The sequence below is a fragment of the Podarcis muralis genome, chromosome 6, assembly GCF_964188315.1.
Source record: "Podarcis muralis chromosome 6, rPodMur119.hap1.1, whole genome shotgun sequence".
NCBI classification, from domain to species: Eukaryota; Metazoa; Chordata; class Lepidosauria; order Squamata; family Lacertidae; genus Podarcis; species Podarcis muralis.
This window is the reverse complement of record NC_135660.1, coordinates 73,676,552-73,700,117: the sequence shown is the minus strand read 5'-3', so window position 1 is coordinate 73,700,117 and position 23,566 is coordinate 73,676,552. Positions and strand designations below refer to the sequence as shown.

Here is a 23,566-nt window from a genome sequence, read left to right as displayed (position 1 = left end):
GGTATTCAGAACCGTCTTCTGCAAACTTCTGACTTAGCAATGATTAATTAAGCGAACCATTGTAATGGCCGTTGGCCGGGTTCCAAAAATACATATGACAGGTTGAATGAGCCACATACATGTTTTCTATCTTCTCCTATTTTTAAAAAATAGCTCCAGCACTACTTAGCATTTATTTAATGCCGCCAGTTTGCTAGGCGCTACATGCTTGGCTGCTGTTCAAGAGAACGTCCAGGAACAGAAAACAAACGGCGGGTGAGCTACTGTCAGTTGCTGAGAATATTCTGGCATCGCCTGCCAGCTCTCGCTGTGACCATATGCAGAACTTCACGGTTCCGTGCGAACAGATGTGCAAAGCCAGCTTTTCAGCCGCATGGTTTGCGTTATGGCCAGCAGCAGCCAAGTCGGTCAAAAGGACTGGCTCGAACTGCTTGCCTTGCCTTTTCTGCTTTGACAGGGATGCTGGGGCTGCTGGAAACCACAAGCTCCAAGCAAAAAGGAATAGGGGCAGAGAAAGGAGGAGGAGGAACCCAATTGTTCTATTAAAGTGTTTATTACAGTATAAATATCATAAGCATGATGCAGCCAAAGTTCAGGACTTCTTAAGACTATTCCTATTAGTGGCACACCTGCTGTCTTGCAACTGAAATAAATGGCTTGGCTGAGTTGCAACCTGTGTTTCTCCCACTCATTCAAACATTCAGCAGACTTGCTTTCCCCATGACACACACACACACACAGAACATATAATAATATATATGGTGGGCTTCTTCTTCAGACACCAAGAAGCAACCATTGGTTGCTGGCTTGAACTTGTACGCCCCCTAATGTGTCCATTGCAAGCCCTCTCATGGTAGCCCCCTGGCTGTTGTCACAGCAACCCACAACAGACGCGGCAGACACAGCAAAGGCTAAGGCAGGCCAGTGAGCATTTGCACGGACAAAAGGGGACAAGTTATGATGCCTTTAGGTTCTGCGGCCAATACTTCCGAGATGAGCATCCCCTCCCTCCCGCCGGTCAACCGTGCCAACCTGGGAATAGTGCCCGGTCAGCAAATCTGGCATCACGGGAGACCACCGGTGTGGGAGCGACCCGCCTGTTAAGGGCTGTCACCAGCTCCCTGGGTCAAAGGCCTGAGATCCCTTGGGGCAACCCCGCTGTTACTGCCCCCTTCAGGCTTAATGTCCTACCGCGTTAACTTTCTGCCACATAACACTTTGGGAGGGGGTACCTTGCACGTGTGGTCGGCAAAGACGCGACGCGGGAGGAAGGGGGTGTGATGCTGGGATGCAGCGCGCGCAAAACTTGGGCACGATCACGCGCGGCGGCGGCGGAACACGGCGCCTTACCCGGCAGGGACTGGTGCCTTGCAGCCTCCGCGGCTGAGCAACGGCGGCGGCCCCCGGCAGCAGCAGCAGCAGCAGCAGCAGCAGCCGCCGCTCCTTACACGGGGCGCGCAATGCCAGAGAGCCGCCCGCCAACTTTGCACAAAGGCAGCATGGCGCTGGAGCTGCCCTTCGCCCCGTTCCTGCAGCTGCAGCCGATGCGCTCTCTCCGGCTAGACCCGCTCCTCCCTCCCCCCCTCGGGATTCAGGGTGAATCTGGAGTGCAATGCAAAAGAGTCGAGCTCCGGAGCAGCGGTAGGAGCCGCTCTCATGGTGACGTCGGCAGCCTTCGGGTCTATTTATACTCAGCCGATTGGATTTCATTCATGAAAACGGGGCCGGGTGGCTCTGCGTAAGGAGGCGGGGACTGAGGCGCCTGCCAGCGCCCAACACAGACACGGCGAGCGAGCGCCAACGCTGTGTATGCACAGTCCGGGTCGCTCTGTTTACTCACCGCCCCCATCGGCAGAAATGGCAAGAGAGCCTTAGATCTGCACCGCGCGAGCTGATCTCACGGAGTCGCCATCTCAAAGGCATTCGGCTCCTTTGTAGCATCCCAGCCCCGAACCAAGAAGAAACTCGCCTCAGTCCCCGCCGTGTGGAGAGGCAGGGCCATTCCACACAGCACACAGGAAAACCTGCAATTTATCACCATCTGTACACTCAGGGAGGAGCTGCAGTCACACCTGGCTCCCTGGGAGGCATGCCTGCATTATGTCCATGCTTGTAAACACATTTGTCACATGCTGCCTTTGCATCTGCTCAGAGGCAAGTGTAGCTAAGCGGCGTATACATTGTTTAAGTATATAAATATGCACAATGTTCTAAGATAAAATGTAGTGAATCAAGACCACCAATGAGAAGCCTTTGTAAAATTAAAGAACCTCCACGAAAGGGAACTAGAAGCTACTCACAGCTAGATTGCCCAACACTATATTATTGAGACAAAAAAAGCAGCTTATAGGGCGATTTTGAGCAGGAAAGTAGCTAGAGGAGTAAGGGGGTAAGCATCCCATGCCATTCCTTAAAACAAAACAGGAGACTTGTGTCTTTATCTGTTGCACGTGCCTTAAAAAGTGTACTGTAGTTTGGCTGAGAGGTAGTAATTTGCCCTTGCAGAATCACCTCTTTCATTCCACATCAGATGGTGGATTTCACAAACTAGGCTTGTGGTGTTAGCTCACAGCTGATCTATGCAACAGACATGCATGGTAAAGGAAGAAGTCCCTTTATACTTATAAACAAAGCGTGGGCAACAGAGATTGAACATATTAATAACACAACTATAATTTATGACGGACGCGGGTGGCGCTGTGGGTTAAACCACAGAGCCTAGGACTTGCCGATCAGAAGGTCGGCGGTTTGGATCCCCACAACGGGGAGCTTGCTCGGTCCCTACTCCTGCCAACCTAGCAGTTCAAAAACATGCCAGTGCAAGTAGATAAATAGGTACCGCAGCGTTGGGAAGGTAAACGGCTTTTCCGTGTGCTGCTCTGGTTCGCCAGAAGCTGCTTAGTCATGCTGGCCACATGACCTGGAAGCTGTACGCCAGCTCCCTCAGCCAATAAAGCGAGATGAGCGCCGCAACCCCAGAGTCGGTCACGACTAGACCTAATGGTCAGGGGTCCCTTTACCTTTACCTTTATAATTTATGACATATATGCACTTTCCCCAAATGGTAGCTGCAATTATAAGTGTACATCACTTTTTCTATCTAGACTCCTGTGCTGTTAACACATGAATGATGAACCACTGCCCACCTCTTGTTGTTGACTCCAACTTCCATCACCCCCCAACCATGGAACTTCTACTCAAACAACACCTGGAGGTCCACATATCATGCCTGCTTTCGCACAAACCAAACAGGAAGAAATGCAGCAGGGGAAACTTCACCCCAGCACTCCATCTCTATGCCAAGATAAATCTTGGTATATATCAGGTAAACACGTGTGCATGAGTAGTCACTTCAACATCAGTAGGGTTAATAATGAGTAAGGCAATAAAGTTCAGGGCACTGAACTTACACTTGGCCAAGAAAGAGAGGGCTGAACGAATGAGATGCAGGATGTGGGCACAGTCAAACCTCCTAATCCTTGCGACTGTATATTCATACCTGCTTGTTAATACAGTGAAAGAAATAAGGGGGTTGGTATCTCTCCAGCCTTTCATGTTTGGTAACCCATTTAGTACAGACTATACAGTGGTACCTCAGGTTAAGTACTTAATTCGTTCCGGAGGTCCGTTCTTAACCTGAAACTGTTCTTAACCTGAAGCACCACTTTAGCTAATGGGGCCTTCTGCTGCCACCACACCGTCGGAGCATGATTTCTGTTCTCATCCTGAAGCAAAGTTCTTGACCCAAGGTAATATTTCTGGGTTAGCGGAATCTGGAACCTGAAGCGTATATAACCCGAGGTACCACTGTACTCTTAAATTTCATTTGAAATTTGTTGATTTGCTATAAAGAGACTGAACATTTAAGTATTAGACAAGCAGCAAAGTGAGTGCAACTAATGCAACTAATCTGAGCAATACATAGAAATCCTGGATGTCAAGGAAAGGGGACCCTGAAATTCCTAAAAGGATTAAATAAGAGGCTGGAGTACTGAGTAGTGTTTATGTTGCTTGGAGCATTTTCCAGATTATATCCAATGCTTCCATTTCTGTTAAACTTGTATAAGCTTCATAACACTGCTAAGGACAGGAGAATGCTGCCTTGAGCTACTGCTTCTCCTTTGTCACTTTGATAGACAACTTCATGGGCAGCCTTGTGGATATGTCACATATTTTGAGCCCTTGCAGCTATAAACACACCCTTGAAAGTAAACCATGCCTTGTGAAATTCTCATAAAGCCAGAGGAGCAGCTGAAGAGCTGGGGTGCACCCATCCTAACTCCTTGTCCTTCCTTATGACTAGCAAAAGCCAAGTATGTCACACAAAACAGTCACTGTAGAACTACTATGTGCATTTATACAGGTTGCAGAATTCAACTCATCCTGGGCAAAGAATTGTAGGCTTTTGGTAGGACATATGAACAGCTCTGCTCTTGGGCATGGATCAGTGTCCAGAATGCATCACTGGAGTGCCACTTTTATCCAAAAGCCTTAAGTGATGGAGTCTCAAGGCAGGATCCTGTCTGAGTATCTGATATGGTCTTAGGACTGCTAATGTAGTTCAAAGAACAGGAAAAGAGCTGTCCGTTGTCTTGTTCTCTTCACTATACCAAAACAACAGTGCCGGATTAAATGGTAAAATCAAGGACAGCTTAATCTAACCACTGCTAATCTTTGAGAAAGAGCCTTGTCAAATGCAATTTACTTGGAGAGCAACGACAGAGGCAGTGAAGTAAAAGTCCCCCAGTTGTATTTTCAGTGCCTCACTCAAAGGCCATTTGCATTTTAGTCAGTTCAGCACCTCAGACAATGGCTGCCATAACATTTAGATCCACAATTTTTAAACTTGAAACAGTGACTTGAACATTACCAAAAAGAAAAGAAAACATTTATCTAGTCTTCACTGACACTGAATGATGTAGCTAGAGTGTATTTAACAATCAGCAATCCTGATCCACTGGGTTCCCCCCCCCAGCTCATTATTTAATATTTATAATTCTGTTTATTGCTTTGATAATTAAACTATATTTCTGGGGATCTGTAATTGCTTTTTTAAGCAACACACACACACACACACACACACACACACACACACACACACACACACAGTTGTAGCTGAACAACAGGTTACCAAGAATAGTAAAGCAGTTTTGAAACATGTATTGAATCCCTGACATTCATTAGAGGTCTGTCCAGGGACATTATTCCTGAGTAGCCCAGGGATTTTATGATGGGCCGGATATCTTGCCCCTCCCCATTTTTTAAACTTAAAAAGCATGGTTTTAACTTTGACCCCCAAGCCAGCTGGGTATACGATAAAGGTCAGTGTTAGCGAAACCTTAGCCATCCACTATGCTTTCCCCAATAGATCATTTATGCATAGAAATTCACACATGTCAGTTTATCTCATAGACATAGACCTGTGCCCTAAGTTCTTTAAGCAGCTAGCAACACCCCTAGGCTCAGGGTTTCCCCCATCATGTTTAGTTAAAGGCATACACACAAGCATATTTTCATGACTCCTCTTGTGAATACTGGAAACTATGGCTAACTTCAGACAGAAGCATTCCAGTGCTTTGGTGAGCTTACTTGGGAAAGGCAGAAAAATAGAGGCTGGTGATTCATTCATTCATTTGCCAGCTACCCATCTGGTTGGGTTGCCCCACTCACTCTGGGACACTTACAACAAATTATAAAACCACAGTAAAACATCAAACATTAAAAACAATCAACAGCTCTCTCAAGAGGGTGCCTTCTGTGTGAATGGTACACCTCTTTGAAAAGCAAAGGATGGTTTTGCAAGAGAGTTGTGATGTTAGCCCCCAAATTAGGAGAACAAATATCATGAAGAAAGGTTTGCTGGTTACATTTGTATCACTTAGATGACAGACAGAAGATGACTGCGGAGAGTTAAAGGTGGATGAAATAAGCATCATTGCTAGAAATTAGTACTCTGCTTCACTCTACCCTCTCTGGAAATAACCAGCTTAATTTTCTAGATGTCCTCTGGATGTCTGTAAAATTAATTCAGATTTTGGTCTGCATTTGGATCAGGACAATTAGCTGTGGCATGTGACTATCCCCTGGTTTGCACATGACACCAAGTCAAACTAAGGCTTGGCATGAATGCATGAATTTGCAGACTCTGAGAGAGGCTATTGTGGCCGATTTGCTCTTCCTGGCTGTTTTGGGGCTGCGCTACACTGAGCTAAGCTATAGTTTGGGTAGCTTAGCAGTCCTCCTCTTCCCCAGCCCCTGCCTTACACTAGAATCAAAGAGTTGGGAGTAAGGAATCCTTGAGTGATCATTCTATTCAACCCCACAGCACTACATTCCCCTTTCCCCAACTGGCATCCTCCTCCTTTCTTGCTGCAAAAGAGGAAACCAATTTTGATAAGATATGCAAGCCTACATAACTTCAGTAACTATAGTTCGGCAAACAACATGTATGAGCTACACCTTGATACAGAGTGAAGAGTTTGCACAAAATACATTCAGTACCTGCATTTTAGCTGGTGACCAACATTGCTATATATGCATATACACATACAATTTCCCTTTCAGGAAAATGCATAGAAGAGGTAATTTAAAATATTCTCCAGGATGAATAAAACCAACTTTATTCATAAAATTCAATGTGTCTGCCTTTATGACTCTCTCTGTGTGTGGTTTTCCATAAGAGGGAAACAAGTGCTGTCTAGTCCCACAATGTGGTCCACGTGTGAATGAGCCTTTTTCAAGAAAAAGGTTATTTTATATTGCAGATGGCATGTTCTAGAAATAGTTAGATGAAGGATGGCTTTAGTGAAGCACTTTCATCTATCACCGCTTCTGTGACAAACATTTTCCAGGAATGAATTTCTACTCACCACCAAGAGAAAAAGGGTGTTCATAGCCATTGTAAGAGCTCAGTCAGAAAGGAATTCTTTCTTAGAGACAACTGTTCACACGGTTCCTTATCTTCCCTGTGGGGTGAAAAAACATGGTGTTTTATACAATGTGAGCGGATTTGTTTTTATTTAGGACTATGCTACATTGCCCCAAACCACCATTTAGGAATCAGCTATTTGGGATAGAAAGAACTCTGAAAGTTCTTACCACCTGCTGTCTACAATTATCTAGCATTACTCACCAATCATTTACTAACCTCCAACCTGCCACCATCACATGCTCTTTGGTAGGAGTCAGTATCTGCTCTGTCTCAACCTCGTGCTTTCTTAACTGGTCAAGTTTGTATCTCTGGGCTTTATTTCCTTTGAAGTCTGGCTATTCCCGTTAGAAGTAAGTGTATATCAAAATGTGTGGCAAGTTAACCCAACAGATGGATGGACTTCACACACTTAATCCATTGCTTCCTTGCACTTCTCATACACTTCGGCAAATCTATCTCCCTATTATGTCTGTATAGTATCACTGAAAACAACACAAACGTAATGATTGGGTGTAATTGCAAAGCTGACCGACATCAATATTTCTTGCTGTTGAGCAAAACAATCAGGAGGACACATGGTGGAGCTAGCACGGAGAGGCAAACACCTCAACCTGGGAATGCTACTTGTGAATACATTTGGGTTTTCCAGAAAATTAGTTTGAAGCTGGACCATCAACTTATGTTTTCAATGACCATCTCCTCATCAATATTTGTAGGTTGTTCTGGAAGCTTTTTACAGCTGAAGAGTGGGATATGCATTCCAACAGACAAGAACAAAAATAACATTTTCCATTTATATAGTTTGTGGGTTCCCCCCCACAAAGTGTTTCAAATGCATATGCCGACTAACCTTTACATGTGCATTGTAAAGTTGATTAGCCCTGCTGCCCCATATTAATAGGGCATTCCATATTATATAATACAATATACAGTGGTACCTCAGTATGCGAACAGGATCCGTTCCGGAGCCCCGTTAGCATCCTGAAGCGAACGCAACCCACGACTGCCCATCTGCGCATGTCACTATTTGCCGCTTCCGTGCATGCGTGTGACGTCATTTTGAGAGTCTGCACATGCACGAGCGGCGAACCCCCACAGTAACGTGCTCCGTTACTGCCGGGTCGCCACGGAGCATAACCTGAAAACGCTCAACCTGAAGCACATTTAACCCAAGGTATGACTGTATTTCAAATTTTGCTTCTTTGGCAATTGGAAAATCTGGGGTCTGATCCATCCTCAGCTACAATTCTTACTGGGTGACCTTCCCACCCGCCACTCTCTCAGCCTTATCCATGCAACAGAACTGTTGTGACGATAAAAAGGGGAAGGGAACTGTGTAAGCTGCCCTGAGCCGCTTGGGAAGACGATAGTATAAATATGCAAAAATAATAGACATACTAGGAAGGAAACTGACAGTAACATCACTGATATCGTGTACGAAGTTCTCTAAACACTCTAAAGCCACTATATAAATGTCAAGTATTATTGACTGTGCAGCTCCCTTATCTCTGCACTATCCATAGAACACACAGTGTGGGAATCTCATCCTGCGAATTGTTCCCTTTGCTTCCCTTTTTCAAAGTTGTCGGGAATGTAGTTGCAGACCTTTAATAAGCATACCTCCATTATGCAAAGGATTTTCCCACAAATTGCTATCGCTTATCCTGATCTGACCCCTAATACCAAGTCAATGCCCATGTGGCCACCATGCCCCATAAACTATGCTTTGCCTTGCTCTTAATCTATATATTAGCAGCTCTGCTCTCAGCTTCTTTCCATTTGCTTTCAAGAGATCAAATCACATGTTTTAAGATACCTTCTTCTCAGGAAGCCTAACACAAACCCACCCACCCCCACAACCACTCAGCTGCTCTCCAGTAATCAGTCATTAACTAAATGACTTGTTTTCCTAAGGCTGTGTCCAGACCATTTCCCTTTATTTAACCCCATTAGTCCCTGTTTCTTTATGTTTTGTTTCCCTTTCATCTGCACAGTTGTGCCTCCCTTCATAAGTGCATCACACTGTGGAGGGGACTCTGCACAGTGGAAACAGTGACTGGGCACACTCAGGAACTGAATACCAGCATAAGTTTGACTGGTGCGCTACTGTAGGCTATGCACTTTAAACTGACCCACTCCAGTGATGTGGAGCAGAACTTTTTCCAAGGCTTTATTCCCTGCACCCCCGTGGAAAATTATCCATTTCCTAAGTTCTTCAGTAACCATGAATGACAGCCAATTGTGAATACAATACTAAGCTTGGCAATTTCAAAGCTTTTAGCTCTGTTTACTGAATTCAAGTGAAATAAACATGCAAATTACTACCTTTATTTGCATATGAATAAAATCCTTTGCAGAATTTTACAGAAAGCCCACATCATTGGCCCTTTCTGACTCATGCTGTGGACTAGAGTGCTGATATAAGGCCTTGAACAGTCTTTATCCAGAGGTCATAGAACCACAGAACTGCAGAGCTGGAAGAGACCCCAAGAGTTATCTAGTCCAATCCTCTGCAATGCAGGAATATCAACATGCTGTCCCCCCATCCAGTTTGAAACCATGCAGGACCCTGCCTAGCAGTGGTGTAGCGTGGGTTGTCAGCACCCGGGGCAAGGCAAGTAATTTGCACCCCCTAATCCATGGATTTGCGCCCCCTAACCCGTGGATTTGCGCCCCCTAACCCGTGGATTTGCGCCCCCTAACCCTAACCCCCAGATGTTGCACCCGGTGCGGCTGGCCCCCCCTGCACCCCCACGCTACGCCACTGCTGCCTAGCTTTGCAAATGTGCTAGCAGTTTCATTGCTGCATCAATGGGCGGCGGGTGGGGTATATTCTGCCAGACCACCAAGCCTCATCCACTCAAGATAGCTCTCAGTAGCTTCTTATTCTCTTCATCATCTTGGCTGCTTATACTCAGGACAGCTATCCTTCGTAACCCTTTGGTTCCATTACACGTAGGCTCCTCAACTACTCCAACTATAGGGTCCTATCTCAGGGGTACTCAAGCTATAGGGACCAGATCCTACCTAGTAAGGCCTTAATAGGTTTGCAGGTTGCTTTATTTGTGGCATATTGTAAGGCATCTAATAAATAGGTTTCAACTAGTCTTATTCCGGCCCACTCACTTCCAGTGCATGCTGCAACTGTTGCATTTCTTGCTGCACTCTTTCCTTTGCAGTTTTCCAGCACTGAAGCGATTCCTTTAGCCTTTTATTCCCATCTCTGCTGGCAAACTCCAGGACACATAAAGCAGATTAACAGCTGCTGACTAGAATAACCCGCAGTCCAAGCTTGTTAGCTGCTCATTCACCTGGTGGACCTCCACAGCCAGCCTCCACTAGAGTCTCTGCAGTTGAGCTTCCAAACCTCTGACTAAAATAATGTTCTCACTTCTGGAGGAGGATTTTGGACAACAGAGTTCCTTTTTTCTGACCTGCTCCTTCTGGGGTAGTTTGCCCACCTTTGGTCCCCCACCCTGCACCTCCACTGCCTTGCAGGATATCTTTGGGAGAAGAAAAGGCTAAGGAGTATACCCCACACAAATCCAGAGTGGAGTTCCTAAGATGGTTGGATGGCACCTTTTAGACTTCCTTCCAGCAACTCCTGCAGCCAAGCTGGTACCAAACGTATTGCTCAGCTTTCCATTGGATCACATCAGTGAGGCTGAGAGGGTGGCCCTGTTGTCTCGACAGCCCAACATCTCCATATACACTGCTCAGGCTTCCGCCCCATGGAGGTCACTTTGGTGCTGTTAACACAGCAGTTTGTCTTCACCACCAAGGGCGAACTCCATTGTCTCGAGACAGACGGATAACAATCCTATTAGAAGTGAACAAACTATTGAAAGCAAGCAATATAATTGTCAACCCTGCTTCAGTTTTCACAAAGCAACAGGAAGGGCACCCTGCAGGCTGCTCCCAGTCCAACATACTCCCATCTCAAATCTCTCAGCTATCTCCAAACTCAAATGCCAAACTGCTATCTTTTCTTATATCCTGAGCATTGGGTTTGAAGCCACATCTCAACTCCTAAGCTTGGCTTCTACTGAAGTAATTGCAGCCAATCATTCCTGTTGGAAAGAAAACAATCTTAACAAGTAATGGTCGCAGAGAAGTGCTATAACTTCCACACACGGAGACTGTAGCACCCACTGCCCCACGGAGAAGCTCTGTCTGAGAAGCTGAAGGAGGTCAGTGCAGAAATACATGGAGGAGACTGATAGAAGAGCACATGGGGGAAGGAAAGTCCAAAGAAACAATGGAGGATATGCTGCCTCTGCTCCTCCATCCTAGCTTCTCAATCAATAACTATGCTTATTACAGCAGAGTGGCTTGGGAAATGGACTAGCAGGGAGAGCTGCTACTTTCTATTCTTGCTGCTTTCCAATGGCACAACATGCATGGTCATCAACCAGAATGGCATGAACTGCAGCCACTCTAAAAAACTGCAAAGGTACATATATGCTAGTTCACAGCAGGAGTCAAAGCTCATTTAATGAGAGAGGAAAGCACAATCAATAACTTGATGAAAATGACATTTTGAAAATCCCCTAATTTATTCAGAATTACAATGTTTCCAAAGATATCTCACTAATATACATTTTTTTAAAGAAATGTAAAACCAGCCTACCCAAAACAAATTCAAAATTCACCCTTACTATTACCCAAGTATTCAAAATGTGGTCAAGGCAATAAGTTTGTAGCAGGAAACATTTAGAAAATATGTTATGAAACGTGCTTAATGGATCCCAAAGTCATTAAGCTTCTGCTTAAACAAGGAAAGCAACTGCCTGAGTAAAGCTGTGAAAATTGCTTTCTCTGAGCATTATTCAAAGAGAGGCCAGCTCTCTCAAGAAGACTCTGGTAGGTTGAAAAAATTTCAGGCCCTTTCCAGTGTCTATGGATTCATTCTCTCCTATAATATAAGCATATAAGTCCCTGGTGTTCCATGGAAGTGGTGTATCAAATTTCCATTATGAGAGCTCTAAAAGATTAATGAAAGTGGAAAAAAGTGCAAGGTTGTATCTTGCTTCTTCCATTTCAATTTTTATCAGATAAAAATGGCCATGTTGTAAGCATCCCATCTTTCCGTTGCAGCTACGTCATAAAATGGACATAAAGAACTTTTATCTAAATTATTAAAAATGCATAAATGATTCACAATCAGTAACAAAACTTGGATTCAGTGTGCAATGTTCTAGAAAGCAGCGGTGCTGGGTGTAATAGACAACTTGATAGTAACCAATCATCTCATAGCAAAGGCAATTCTATACATTATGTATCATGCCATTTCTATAGTTCATTTTAAAAGAAGAAAAGCTTCTTTATAGAAGTTTGCTGTCTTTGTCAAAGGTCTACAGTCAGCCTAACGATGAAACCTACAATTCACTGAACCTGTTTTTTCTTCACTTTCCAGTGAGCACACCAGTTTAAAACTGCAACCCTGACCATACTTCAAACATTTCATCAGAAATGCTTGCAAATACAATGCAAGAATGTAATATCAAAACAAAGCAAAACAACAACAAAAAACCCTTAGGGCACATTCCAGCCAAAATTAAGCATATTCCAATGGGAATAAATAGGATTTTTTTTTAAAAAAAAATGCTCAACTGCCCTTATATAGGAGAACATTTCACTGGGTTGTATTCAACTTTTATTCAGAACAGACTCATTGATATGAATGGATCCAACTTAGTCACGGTGATGAATTGCAATGGGTCTACTGTGAATAAAGTTTGTTAAATGCAACCCCTTGACTCAATGAACCTAGATAGGTATGCTTAGATTATTACATTTACTGGTAGGCTCAGTGTGCCATTCTCCCCCCCCCCCTTCTTTTTAAACATCATTGCAATGAAGTAATTCATAAGGACTCCTGGATCATGGTCTGCTTAAGGAATGAGGTTTGGGGAAGTTTTTAGTCTTAGTTTTCAGATCAACTTCACTTCTTACACTTATCAATTTACTCATACCTTTGTTCTTTCTAGTTTGTTTGTTGTTTACTTCTCTGTATCCAGTTTTAGACCATCAAGCTGCAATCCTATACATGCTTGCACAGCTAGTAGTAGCAAGCCTCACTGAACTCTGCTGGATTTACTTCTGAGTGGAAATGTATAGGATTGGATTGCAAGGTGTGTGGGTGGGTGTGTTGTTGTTGTTAAAAAAAGGTTGCCTCTGCACACTTGCAACATTATCTTCTTATGTACACTTACTGAGAAGAAATGCCCACTAAATTCAATGGGATTTAATTTCATGTATGATTTAAGGTTGCAATCTTACATGGGAGGAAAAACCCAGTGTGTTGTAGGGTTCATCCGCACTTCTGTTTGTGTTGCAATTTCTAGGCACATGTTCGTGATATCCAGTCATTGGTTTCAGCAGAAAACCTGATTGGTGCTTCTTTTCCCAGGGGAAAGCAGTGGGACAAAAGAACACTTGGACCCATGCCTAGAAACTGCAGTGCAAACAGACGTGTGGATGAGCCCTTACTTGCAAATAAATACGGATTGAGTCAGGACATAAATGTCCTATCAGTATGTATTCACTCGCAGCTGTGGTTTTATTCTGTATTGTAAGCATCCCATGAGTTAGCTATTGGAGAGGTCACATAATACATAATTCACATAATGCGTAACACATAATTCATTATGCTTGTTTTCCCTTAGCAGCTTCCAAGACACTTTGGAAATACTGGGCACCATCCAGCCAGAGTTAATACAATGGAAGAGAATTGAGCCTAAGCAAATCAATGGAGCTTAAGTGTGTTTTACTCTGGCTAGATTTGTGCCCACTTTACACGATACTACATAAAGGAAAGCAAAATCCCACTGGTGTGGGAGTGCTGAAGGTGGTCTTGCAGAATACGAGTTACCAGACTTGAAAAGAAAAACAAAAGAGCAGAACAATGTGCGATTTGTGTGGTGCTCACAAGGCCTCAGTTCTGGAATCACTATACAACATCAGGGATGGCTCCTGGAATAGACACAGAAGTCATTTAAAATATGTCTCAGGACATGTGCAGAGTGCTTGTTCATCACAGCTGACATCACTCATGGAGGACTTTCAGGGGCAAATATGCCTTTCAGGCAGATGTAGTTCTTTAGAAATTAATCTGTTAAGTGGGAAGCAGCTTTAACATCTTCGCTAACTAGCCATGTAAGCATTGCTGTGGGAAAGACCAAAAATTAATGAGTAATGTTACTGTACTTTGTTGCTATCCAGGAACATTGTTACAGCTACTTGGTGACCATTCTTCCTTCCTTCCTTCCTTCCTTCCTTCCTTCCTTCCTTCCTTCTGCTGACTGCTTATTACTAGCCACAGATGAGAGGCTATTTTCCTCAGTGGGAGCTAGCATTTAGGACACTAGATGTTTGGCCTCCTGAATGGCCAATATACCTGCAGCATGGAGTCTAAGTCCATTGCTCTGCAAACAGGTGTAAGAAAAGGTAGCAGTTGGCAGTTCTGAATTTTGAGAGGGGCAAAAGGACTTCCAAGTTTAACTGGATTAGAATCTGGAACGGGGTGCAGGGGTCCACACTGTTACTCTCTGGGATGCAGGCTTTGTGATTTTGTTGCCCGTTGTTGGAATGTAAATGTGCTAAATAAAATAGAAGTGATGCAAGGTCTGCAGAGTGCTCTTGCTCCCAAAGGAAACCAAAGCTGTGTCCACATTATACCATTAAAGCACAAGTGAATCACATTCTTTACCTCAGTCCCTAGGCACTGTACAGTGGTACCTCCGGTTACATATGCTTCAGGTGACATACGCTTCAGGTTACAGACTCCGCTAACCCAGAAATAGTGCTTCAGGTTAAGAATTTTGCTTCAGGATGAGAACAGAAATTGTGCTCCAGCGGCGAGGCAGCAGCAGAAGGCCCCATGAGCTAAAGTGGTGCTTCAGGTTAAGAACAGTTTCAGGTTAAGAACGGACCTCTGGAATGAATTAAGTACTTAACCCGAGGTACCACTGTAGTTTGTTAAGGGTTGATCGGAAAGTGCAACTGTGAGGGATAAACTACAGGTAAACTACTGTAACCAGTGCTATTCTTCTAGAAAAAAAGATGCCAGAACTCACCATGAACGCTTCCCTTGTTCTCTTCTAGTGGCAATGGTGCCCACCTGAGAGGTGCAGAAACTGAGCTCAGACTGATAAAAAGCCCTGCCTGTAACCATGCACACTTACCTCAGAGTAGACAGATGCTGTGCTACCCACAGATTTCTCACCAATGGGAGAAGTGGGTATAAAACTAATACAAGTTAATGGAGAAAACTTTCTTTTGGAAGTTGCACAGTCTCCTTTAGTTGCTGTATATCTGCCGAGGCAGTAGTTTGAGTGATGCATACTAACTGCACAGCTTATATACACTGTGTATAAACATAAATGCTGTTCTGTGCTTAATACCACACAAGTGCTTCAGCGTACTTAGACTGTATGATATTTCTCCAAGTCAAGAAGGGGGAACGGACTGGCTTGAAGAAGAAAAAGCTTGCCACAGTTCCGAATTAAATCTCCTTTTTCCTCCAGAGACCCGCCAGCCTCCCTGGCCCCTCCCTCGCAGCTCCCCGCTTCCCCCTTCGCTCCTCGCCGCCTTCTCCGGGTTACCCGCGCGCGCCTCACCTGACAGGAGGAGAGACTTCTCCGAGAGGGGCGCAAGCCTCGCGCTCCAGAGGGGGGGGGCCGCCGAGACTCGCCCCCCGCGGCGCCTTCGGAACCTGCGCGCGGGCAGCGCTGGCTCAACCTAGTCCGCCTCTCGCGAGCGCCGAGCTTCTTGCCTCCTTCTTCTCCCTCGCCTCCTCTCCGGCTCGCGCCCTCCCGGCTCGCTGCTCCAGAGCGCCACACCCCGCCCAGCCTGTCCTTCCCCGGGCTGGGACAAGCCGCACAGGAGCCGCCACAGGTCACGTGACCGAGGCCGTGAGGCGGGCGGGGGAAGGAGAGAGGAGGAGAGGATGCTCTTCTTGAGGAGGAGGAGGAGGAGGATTATGGGCTGTATCCTGCGCAGGGCCCGAAGTGAATGAATTTCCTCCTCTCTTCTTCTTCTTCTTCTAGGGTTTTAATAATGTCACAAGGCCACTTTTGTCTATCTCTCCCCCGCCCCCAACTATACCTACTGTATATTTGTTGTTGTTTAGTCCTTTAGTCGTGTCCGACTCTTCGTGACCCCATGGACCAGAGCACGCCAGGCACTCCTGTCTTTCACTGCCTCCCGCAGTTTGGTCAAACTCATGTTCATAGCTTCGAGAACACTGTCCAGCCATCTCGTCCTCTGTCGTCCCCTTCTCCTTGTGCCCTCCATCTTTCCCAACATCAGGGTCTTTTCCAAGGAGTCTTCTCTTCTCATGAGGTGGCCAAAGTATTGGAGCCTCAGCTTCAGGATGTGTCCTTCCAGTGAGGCCTCAGGGCTGATTTCCTTCAGAATGGAGAGGTTTGATCTTCTTGCAGTCCATGGGACTCTCAAGAGTCTCCTCCAGCACCATAATTCAAAAGCATCAATTCTGCGATCAGCCTTCTTTATGGTCCAGCTCTCACTTCCATACATCACTACTGGGAAAACCATGGCTTTAACTATACGGACCTTTATATCAATACCTATATATCAACATGCATAAGGACATGCCGGAGTTATTCGCAGGTGTGAAGAGCAATCAATTGTCCAAATTAAGGCCCCACCCGTCCTAGACAGATTTACTTGCAGGTAAGCCCAGGTGAATTCAGACAGACTTTCTTCCTTGTAAACGAGCACAAGGTTGGGCTGCAGAGAGCTATGAGCTTTCCTCCTGACTTTCCTTTCTCCATCCCAGACAAAGTTCCAGCCTTTGCTTTTGGGGTTTCTCACCTGTCAAATCAGCTTGAGAGTTTAGCAGGTGACAGTGTCCTTTTGGGATGGAGATCAAGGTTGAGGAGGAAAGCGCCGCCTCCCAAATGTCTGCAAAGCCAGCCAGTATTTAAAAGTAGCGGAGCAGGGCCAAAACAGCCACAACAAAGCTGGCAACTTTACCATTCATAAATTGAGGAGGATTTCCCCTGCTTGGTGGCAGCTCTAGTTCTATGAGCCATAAATGCATGGAGAAGGGCCAGTAACTCTATAGCTCTTTTACTATAAAGGGAACACGCTGAGTTAGCTGTGGCAGGGGATATGTAACTCATTCCGGTGTGTTTCTATTATATATGTGAAAACCCTACTGCAGAGGTTTTCAACCTTTTTGTGTCCACGGCTCCCTTGACCTTCTTTCTGCGGCACCCTGTGGGGCTCAGGAGCCCTGTTATGTCACCCCTTGCCTGCAGAGCTGGCAGCCTCTCACTCTTTTTCAAACACCCTCCCTTGTGGAGTGTTCCCTCAGCCTCCTCTCCTCTCCCCTCACCTTGGGAGTTCTCCGGGCCTGGTCTCTAAGCTGTCCCCCACCCCCAAAGAGAGGTGTTTCTTCACACTGCCCCACAGGGGCCTGGGACTTGTCTGTCCATTCCCAACAGCAAGGGCTGGCAGACTGGCTGGCTGGGCTCCCTTGCCCGCCTGCTTGCTTACTCCGAGGCCATTTCAACTCCTGGGAACCATCACCCCCTGGTCAGCCCCAAAAGCACCATTTGCTTGAGGAGCTTGTAGCCAGGGCTGCTGCAACAAATAGCTGTGCAAGCCTTTGGGAGGCAGAGATGCAAGAGGGCATCAGAGGAGGGAGGGTAGGAAAGAGGGACAGAGGCCAGTGTTGCCCATGGCACCCCTGACCACCATTCAAGGCACCCCAGGGTGCCATGACACACTGGTTGAAAACCACTACCCTAAGTTCAATGATACTTACTCAGAGAGTTGAAATGGGTCTTGTAGGCTAAATAATCCATCAGCTCAGAGAGTATGTGTGCCAAACAATTGCAGCATCATGCACCGCTATCTTCTTTTTCTTGGCAAGTTGCCTTTCCTTTAGCAACCACTTAACAGACGTTCAACAGAGGCTGCTCTCTCCAGAACAGTCTTCAGGCATGGGATAAGGAGGCAGGGGCAGCCCTATCGTTAGACAGAATGAAGTAAATGGCAAATTCTTTGGGATGTTAGGTGGAGGGGTAGTACCTCTGGTGGGGGACACATTGGGCCACCCTAAACTGGATTAACTGGAAGTATCTCCAACTTACTTCCAAGTAAGGATGGGCAAATATATCAGTTTTGATTTCACATTGTACCAATCACATTTCCACATCAGTTTGTGATTGTTATTATTTTTAAGTTCTTGCGAAAATTTGTCAGCATTTTAGTGTGAATTTCTTCTAATATACACATTTTTGCATGTAAATTTGTCCAATATACACATTTTTGCAAGGCAATTTTTAATAGTATAACACATTTTTGTATGCTATTTTTACTAATAGGTGCATTTTTGTGGACATTTTCTCCTTAGTATGTGCATTTTTGTACACATTACTTGTCTGGGGAACTGCATTGGTAAATTCAGAAAAATGCTAATTTCAAAGGATGGCTGTGTTCCATTTCTCATATTGTTTTGGAAGGTACAAATTTGATAAGTTTGTCTTTAATTGATTTGAATTTCTCTCCCATCCCTACTTCCAAGTGGGACTCAGATACACATTATTTAGGTGTCTGGTGCCCTTGCAAAGACTGGGACATGCTTTATTGCTGTGACTAATACCCATTAAAACCAACAGGAATGCAAGGTTATTGAACGTGCAATGTGCCACCTTTACGGAACTTCCTAGACCTCTGACATCACAAGGCTGTCACGAGAAAGGCCATCTTGCCCATTTAAAAGCAGCTTAAAGGTAAGCCTAGAACAAACAAAGAAGGCCAGTAATTCACTTTTATGGAGGGGAATGCAACAAGGTTATTTGCTCAGAGAGTCATCATGAGAGTAATTGTTTTGGGGCAGTCTAAGCACAATGTATGCCAAAACCTGTGATGAAATCGGAAGAATATAATATTTCAAATGTAAAAACATGATTTCTGAGATAAATTGGGCTGCCGTGGAGACTTCCAGGAAAAGCCAATTTATAGTCGAATCCTAAGAGTCAATGTGGTATAGTACTTAGTGTGCTGGGATAGGACCTGGGGGAGCAGGGTTCAAATCTCCATTCAGCCATGAAACTCACCATGTGACTTTGGACCAGTCACTGACTCTTAGCCTGATGTACTTCACAGGGCTGAGAACAGAATACACCCTTATTCGCATAGCACTATAGTTAAGACCCCGGGTTCTTTATCATAGACATGGTAGTATAGGACAAAGAAACAAACCCTGTCACTCACTAGTTACATTTATGTTACATCCTTTCTCAAAAGTGTTTAGAATTGTGCTTTTAGCCTCATAAGAACCCTGCGCACTAGGTCAGGCTAATATAGAGTGACTGGCTCAAGATAATCCACAAGCTTCATAAAGTGAATATGGGTTGTAACTTGGTCTTCTTACACCTCCAGACACCCTACTACATTAGTTGTGGCCTGTTACAATTTATGGTCTGTCAGCAAGCAAATAATCATGCCCCCAAACCAACAAAAATCAATAAAAATACATAGCTAACTGTGGTTCTGCCCCCTCAACAAAAGGTTTGCCCCCCCCAACAAAAATCTACACCCATGTAAATAAAGATACTATGAATGGCAGGTCAGCAGTGCAATCATATATATTAAGGTTACCAGATTTTTTTTTCAATGAATCCGGGGACACTTTTCAACTTCAATGGATTTTGTATGGGGACTGATTTGTAAATCCAGGGACTGTCCCCAGGAAGCGGGGGTTTCTGGTAACCTTAATATATATGTCTACCCAGAGGTAAATCCCACTGAGTTTAGTCAGTCATATTCCCAGGTAACTAGTTAATTGCTGTCTGAGTTTCAGTTTGGCAAAGTCTGTATGGAAAGGCATACTTGAGCACTTTGCAAACATTTACCTAAGTAGCCCTATTAACTTGATTGTGATCCCAGTAATATATTTGCCCAACTGATGACACTAAGTTGAAAGTTTCATGTGTTTGCTAAAAACATGTCCCTAATTATCATAATACATTGGGCAATTCCAGGCAGACAGGTAACAATGCAGGGTTATCTTTGTGTCAACTTAGATGGCAAAAACAAGACCTTGTCTTGGTCCTAGATTTTTTAAGTTTGCTGGATTTCATTGTAAACAGCAAGAGATAACAACCAGCTAATTAGCTTGCACTCTGCACTTTAAACCACAGGCCTATATTAATGTTTAATGAGTCTCCACATCTACCATTGGCTTAAAAAATCCCCAACAACAGTGTACTTTATGTGACATACATGACTGACATAATTAAGAGCTATATTCTCATTTCCTTTTATCCCAGTGAACGCAGGGCAGCAGGGTCTTAGGAATAGCATTCCATTATGTTCACAATATTGTGTGTTAGATTGAGAAGCACTGATTGTTATAAGGCCTCCCAAATTGCTTCATGGGATTTGAACCCAGATTTCTGTTCAGCACTGTATCTTCAGCACCACAATTATTGTTTCCTCCAAGAGGGAGGAAGCTGTCCTAGGGTAACTATCTCTTATCTCTTGAAGTTGTTTGATTACCATACCCTCTGAGTTTTGGCCACACAGACTGGGGCTGATGGGAATGGAGCCCAGCAACAGCTGAAGGAACACTGATTCTACATGCCTGTCCTACCTACTGCCCCTGGATAGGCCATAACAGGAAGATAAGCAGCTGTCTGAAGGAATAAGTCATGGAAGGGATTAGTTTTACTTCGTACCAGGCACTAAAGCAGGGTTTCCCAAATTTGGGTCTCCAGTTGTTTTTGGACTACAGTTCCCTTCATCCCTGACCAGTGGTCCTGCTGGATAGGGACGATGGGAGCTGTAGTCCAAAAACAGCTGGACCCAAGTTTGGAAAACCCTTCACTAGAGGCACTGAGGAGCAGCAGGAATCCCTCACACCCCTAAATTCTCTACATATGCCAGAGGAGTTGTAGCTGGGGAGGGATTGGTGGTGACCAGATATAATTGCTAACTCCAAAGGCCAGACAATATTTATTGGTCTTGGAGAACAGTGCAAAGTCAGCATGATGTAGTGGTTGGAGTGTCAGATTATGGCTCTCCTCCCACCATCCACCTCCAGCAACTGGTGTTGCTGACTCTGATTGTATACAGCCATTGTGACTAGTAGCCATTGCTAGCTTTACCTTCTGTAAATATGAGTAATCCCCTTTTAAAGTTGAAGCAGTTTCATTTTCTAGAAATGTTGCATTAAGGTTCCTTTTTTATAAACATACCACCGAATATTCCAACTGACCAAGAAGAGAAAAGAAGATTAAACAGTGAGCATCAAATGCTGACTGTAAAGTAGGATTGCCACTGAAAATGATTTATTTACTTGTCCGACCAAGAGCTGAAGCTCTCCCCCTTAATTTGATGCCTGCTTCTATATTAGTTCATACTTTCTATCTCCCCAGAGAACCAGAGGTACACTTTGTTTCAGCCACAATAATGTATTGTGTTTTTAAAACACTAGCTGTAGATGGCCCTTCAGCATAACAAGCACCAAATATTTGAGCCAGAACCCCTCCAAGATGGTAGCCCAGATGCATTGAACTATGCAGAAAGGAAGCTTTCAGATGTTCAGGATACCTATTCTACATGAGCTTGTTTGCCAAGGAACACCTGCCATTCTGCTAAGGGCTCTTGTGTGTTGCAGAGGATTCAGGATAGTGTTTAAGCCTGCGCACTCAGTTCACATAGACTGCTGTGGCCAGGCCTGTTCAATCAGCAAATTGTTCAGCTGTGACCTTGACAAGAACTCCACAGAAAACAATGCGGCAAAGCAGCACCATGGAGAGCTCCAAGTGAGCCACCTGCTTCAACAGAGTCTCTAAGGTCACATCCACACAACACATTTAAAGCACACACAAATCCTAGGCATGGTAGTGTGTTAAGGGTGCTGGAAATTCTAGCTCTGTAAGGGGTAGACTCAGAATTCTTTGGGAGAAACCAAGTTCTTTAAATACTGTATGTGGAGTGAATGTGACAGGCTCTGCCCCATCCTATGGATACTCAGCTTTCTGGGTATCATCTACAGTGGTGCCTCTACTTACGAACGCGATCTGTTTCGGGCTGTTGTTCACACCCTGAAAAGCCCGTAAGTAGAGCACCGCTACTGCGCATGTGCAATAAAGCACTTCTGCGCATGCGCAAAGTGCGCAGATCGCTTCTGCGCGAACCCGGAAGTAAACCTGAAAACCGTGTTCGTAACCTGAAAAGCCGCAACTTGAAGCAAATGTAACATGAGATATGACTGTATTTAAAAAGCAAGTATCTAGCCTAGGACTGGAAAAAGTCCTGCATCAGCTAACTGCATCAGCTCCAATACTAGTATTGGACATAGATGGGAGCCTGTGGCAGTCCAGCTTATATCAGCCCCAGCCAGCATAGCCAACTGTCAAGGATGATGGGAGCTGTGGCATCGGCAGGGTTGCAAGTTCCCCATCCCCTATCCCATGTCTGTTTCCCCTCTCCAGCTGTTTGTAATCATTCCATTCCCACTGAGCATGCTCAGTTGTTATTGGCTGTTTAGGGGTCTTCAAGGCTTAGGGGCTGGGGTCTGCCTCTTGTGCATGAGTGGTACCATTATAGATGTGGAAGGATCAGAGAACTGAGTTTGCTATCTGCGGAAGAGAAGTGTGGGAGGAAACGAGGGAGAAGTGGCTTCAGTATCACTCTGCTAATATATTGTAATAAGAATGCTACTTTGCAGTGTCAACTGAGAAAGTAACCTGTTCAGTAGTCTTTTGTTTAGCTCACAGCTTGAGAATGTTTCTCAATAGGCCCTGATGTTTTGGCAGGTACTGTCAGCCAAGACCCACCTACCTGCAGTGTGGGAGCTTAAATGAGTGGTGTATCAGTGTTTATGTGTGTCTTTGAGTGTGGGAGAAAAAGAAAGCAGTATAGCAACATGGAATGTATCTAGAGAGACAGGTCTGATTTTTGCAGTTGACATGCAGGCAGCCATGAAATTTGGGGCATGTTGCTAGCTGTGGGAAAACTGACACTGCTTCACAGATTAATGTTGTCTGCATGAGTGCTGTCTCCTGCAACAGGATTGTGAATTGTGTTTTCGTAAATAAATGGATATTGGAAAGGGTACTGTTAAATCTCCAGTGAAGACCAAAAAGGAAAATTCACAGTGCAATCCTATGCAATGTTTATTCAGAAGTAAATCCCACTATGCTCTGTGTGAGTTACTCTCGGGGTGGTATCGAGCCATAACACTATAACAATGTCCCTGAAGTAGGGAGCACTATATATATATATATATATATATATATATATATATATATATATATATATATGATTTAAAATGAGTGTGTCTCCTTTACAAAGAAATGAAAATGCTCAAACCCTTTTACGTTCTCTTATTTCAAGCACACACTATATGCTGCTGCAAACTTCTTTAAATTGCTTCAGCCCTGTTGTATATCCAGGCACTCAGCCCATTCATGACTTAGAACAAATAGTAAAGGATATTGAATGTGACACTGTTCTTAGCCTGGCAAGCTGAGCTCACCATGCCTAAGGCAGCTGGCCAGAACAAGCCAGTCTGTGTAATTATGGATGAAACAAGTCTTTTGCCATCTCTTCTTTCTTCTCACACAGCATGCTTAACCACTATTAAGGCAT

General features: G+C 44.6%; 1 protein-coding gene across 4 annotated transcripts in view; it reads right to left on the bottom strand.

The window, feature by feature from the left end:
* The window catches only part of RHOBTB1 (Rho related BTB domain containing 1), a 61,730-nt gene extending 45,968 nt beyond the window's left edge, over nt 1-15,762 (bottom strand). The window contains exons 1-2 of one of the 4 annotated variants that reach the window (XM_028729352.2): nt 15,553-15,762; nt 6,870-6,965 (exon numbers count right to left, since the gene is read on the bottom strand). The gene's annotated coding sequence lies outside the window, so the exon portion shown is untranslated. Of the gene's footprint in view, nt 1-1,350; nt 1,661-1,840; nt 1,907-6,869; nt 6,966-15,552 lie in introns of those variants that run through there. The other 3 variants (XM_077930550.1, XM_028729350.2, XM_028729351.2) reach the window with 3 other exon arrangements.
* Nucleotides 15,763-23,566: the final 7,804 nt, after the last annotated feature.